Raw genomic sequence first — 4,250 nt, 5'->3', positions numbered from 1 at the left:
TTTACCATATTCAGAATTCAACGGTTTCAATAACTTCCCTACAGTAGTGCTTCTTGGACCAGATCTAGAACTATCTTCAACAGTTTGTGTAGCCGTAAATCTTATTTTGTATTCATTACGATCTGTTGACTTTGTATACCATTCCGTTGTAAATAAACGATCTTAGCATAGATCCATTGTGGTCTTTTAATTATATAATAATGGAAACAGCAACTCTAGTCGCCATCTTTATATCTGGGTTACTTGTAAGTTTTACTGGGTATGCTCTATATACTGCCTTTGGGCAACCCTCTCAACAACTAAGAGATCCATTCGAGGAACACGGGGACTAGTTGGCGTAATCAGCCTCCAACTATTTGGTGGCTGATTACGCCAATGAAGAGAATGAAAAATTATTTCATTTTTTAGTTGAAATTGTAGGCGGTTCCCGAAAAAAAATAGCGAAAAAAATGATCCCTAAAGTCGATACTAAGAGAAATGTATAAACCAATGCTTCCATAAATTTGATCGTGGTTTACAATTATAGCTTTCATACCTGTTTTGTTTATGTTTACTGAAGGAGTATACCTCCGGATAAAGAACAAAAAAGAGTCAAAGAAACGGCAGCGATTTAAATCAAGATTCCTACAGTACCCTACCTATTAAATAAAATGAAATCAAAAAAATCGCAAACAGAAACTAAAAGAAAAAGCAATGTTGCATCAGACTGCTTGTCTTTTTGTAGTTGGATCTCCAAGTTTTTGGAATGCCCCAAATTCCACCTGAGCATCCAAAATCTGGATCAATACCAGCAAAAACATCTCTGAAGAGGGTTCTAGAACCATGCCAAATGTGTCCAAAGAAGAAAAGTAGAGCAAACGAAGCATGCCTAAAAGTAAACCAACCTCTTGGACTGCTACGAAAAACACCATCGGATTTCAAAGTAGCACGATCTAATTCAAAAATCTCACCCAATTGAGCCCGTCTAGCATATTTTTTCACAGTTGCGGGATCACTATAACTTACTCCATTGAGTTCACCACCATAAAACTCAACAGTTACACCTACTTGTTCGACACTATATTTAGATTCTGCCCTTCTAAACGGGACGTCGGCTCTAACAATTCCGTCTCCGTCTAAAAAAGTAGGCATACGGCGTACAAAAAGTTCACGCCCTTCTTTATTTCTAAAGACGGGGTGTCCTAACCATCCAACAGCTATTCCATCCCCATTGTCCATTGAACCCGCTCGGAATAATCCCTCTTTTGCTGGATTATTACCAATATAATCATAAAAAGCTAATTTTTCAGGAATTTTAGACCAAGCTTCTGATGCACTTTGATTTTCAGCTAGTCCGGCACTAACTCTTCGATATATTTCTTGTTGAAAGTATCCCTGATCCCATTGATAACGAGTAGGACCAAATAATTCGATGGGAGTAGTTGCAGTACCACATAGTTCCAGCAACAATAAAAGCTGCAAAAAAGACAGCAGCAATACTACTGGAAAGGACGGTTTCAATATTTCCCATACGTAATCCTTTGTATAGACGTTGAGGCGGACAAACACTAAGATGGAATAAGCCCGCTAATATACCCAACGTCCCTGCTGCAATATGATGAGAGGCTATTCCTCCCGGAACAAAAGGGTTAAAACCCTCCACGCCCCACGCCGGATTTACGGGTTGGACCTTTCCGGTTAGTCCATAAGGGTCGGATACCCATATTCCAGGACCATATAATCCTGTTACATGAAATGCGCCAAAACTAAAGCAAGCCACTCCTGAAAGAAATAAATGAATTCCAAAAATCTTGGGCAAATCCAAAGAAGGTTTTCCTGTACGTTCATCACAAAAAATTTCTAGATCCCAATATACCCAATACCAAATAGCTGCCAAGAAGCACAAGCCAGAAAACACGATATGTGCTGCGGCTACCCCTTCGTAACTCCAAAGACCCGGATTCGTTATAGTCCCTCCTGTAATATTCCAACCGCCCCAGGAATTGGTTATTCCTAAACGAGTCATGAAAGGTATAACGAACATACCTTGTCTCCACATTGGATCAAGAACAGGGTTGGAGGGATCAAAAACAGCTAATTCATATAGAGCCATGGAACCGGCCCAACCAGCAACCAGAGAAGTATGCATTATATGAACCGAAAGCAAACGACCGGGATCATTCAATACAACAGTATGAACACGATACCAAGGCAAACCCATGGAAATACCCCTTTATCAATGAAAAATAGACACTATGTAACTTTATTGCATTGGAAAAAACTATGTTACCGACCCCCCCTTTTTAGGTAATTATTTCGGAGAAAGGATTAATATTTGTTCTATTCTGTTAGTAATAATGGAACAATTCGATTCATAGGAAAAAAGGGAAGCGGATCTATTCTATATCCGATAAGTACCAATACGCAATGGGGGTGAATCCTATGTTATATGAACCAAGATAGCTATTGTTGTTCATCGTTCAGAAGCCCGTTCGTAAAAAGTTTCCTTTAATTTTTATTCATTCTCTCTTACTTTACTTTTATTTTATATTTTATTTTAGCTTATTCAACTTCTGTATTAAATATGATTAATTTAAATATGATTAATATTAATAAAGTAGGAAAAAAGGATAATATGATAAAAAAAATGAAACCCCAGTCTTACGTTTCCACATCAAAGTGAAATAGAGAACTTCATTCTTTTTTTTTTTCATTTCATGCCTATTTGCGTTCCAAAAGTACCTTTTCAAAGTCCTGGAGAAGGAGATACATCTTGGGTTGACATATAGTGCGACTTGTCAGATATATTGGGCTATATGGGATTTCCCCATTTTCTCCCTCGATCGAGATATCCTCTGTTTTGCTCAAAAAGATTGATTGAATTATCAAAAATTTGTAACGCGAAGCGCAAAAAATAAATTAGAATTAAATGCAGGGAGTATTTAGATTGATATTAGATTATCAAATTTTTTTTATGGTTTACGTGATCGAACTAATAAAATTAAGTATCCAGGCTCCGTTTAGCAAAAATCCAATTGATAATTAATATATAATATTTTTATAGTTACTACTTAATATGATATGAATATGATATCAAAATTATGATAAAAATTCTATTAAAAAAATAAAAAAAATACAAAAAATTGAAACAGGGTGATCTAAAACTGTTGATCAAATAAAATAATATAATAAAAAATTTATTGACTATTTGACAGAAGACATGTGAAAGAAATGAATTGAAAAAAAAGGAGTAGTAAAAAAAAAAAGACGCGGTATTTGGTTCATTTGTCCTATATGTGCAAATCAAAATCGGGGAAATTTTTCCTTTTACTCGGAGTAGAGCATAAACCTAAAAAAACGGAATAAAAAAAGGAAGAAGCCCATTCAGGAACAAGAAAAAACCATCCCCATTTCAACTGAATCTCGATGAAAAAAAAATATCAATGAATCAAGTTAGTCTGACAGGCCTAATCAATCGTTTTATTATTTTATTATTAGGATTAAAATATCTAATAAATAAAAGGGGCCAAAACTTATTTATTTTTTCTTTTACTTTTAAATGGGAAGCAAGCCCTTCCCTTATTAAGTTAGAAAGAAAAGCCTTCTCTGAAAAAAAAGGGGGGTTGGAATCGACACATTGATTTTTTAACAATTTTTGTTGAACCGTATGCATCAAAAGGTGCCTGTACGGCTCCTAAGGAATAAAATTTTATCCTAATCAACTGACTTTATCGAGAAAGATTGTTTTTTTTAGGCCAAGAGGTTGATACCGAAATCTCGAATCAACTTATTAGTCTTATGATATATCTCAGTATAGAAAAGGATACCAGAGATCTTTATTTGTTTATAAACTCTCCTGGTAGATGGGTAATATCTGGAATGACTATTTATGATACTATGCAATTTGTGCGACCCGATGTACAGACAATATGCATGGGATTGGCCGCTTCAATAGAATCCTTTATCCTAGTCGGAGGAGAAATTACCAAACGTATAGCATTCCCTCACGCTTGGCGCCAATGAGTTTTTTTATTTTAGAGAAAAAATACTATGCCTTCGCCCTCGGAAATATGAATTAGTTAAGTAATAATAGCATGGCACGTCGAATTCGATATGAAATTTTTTAGATTAAAAAAAATTAGATTATATATTGAAAGAGTAGTATGGGATAAGAAAGGGGTATTTAAAATGATATCTTCCCTATTCGGGCACATCCCAGCGTCACAAACTTTGTTTTCACACCGGAAGCTTATTTACAAAAACAAAAAAAA

The 4,250-nt window shown here is 35.4% G+C and overlaps 1 pseudogene; it reads right to left on the bottom strand.

Annotated features, from left to right (window-relative positions):
- Positions 1-408: 408 nt before the first annotated feature.
- On the bottom strand, positions 409-2,666 carry LOC125588891 (annotated as a pseudogene).
- Positions 2,667-4,250: the final 1,584 nt, after the last annotated feature.

This window comes from Brassica napus, chromosome C6 (genome assembly GCF_020379485.1).
Source record: "Brassica napus cultivar Da-Ae chromosome C6, Da-Ae, whole genome shotgun sequence".
Taxonomy (NCBI): domain Eukaryota; kingdom Viridiplantae; phylum Streptophyta; class Magnoliopsida; order Brassicales; family Brassicaceae; genus Brassica; species Brassica napus.
This window is presented reverse-complemented; position numbering and strand designations above follow the sequence as displayed.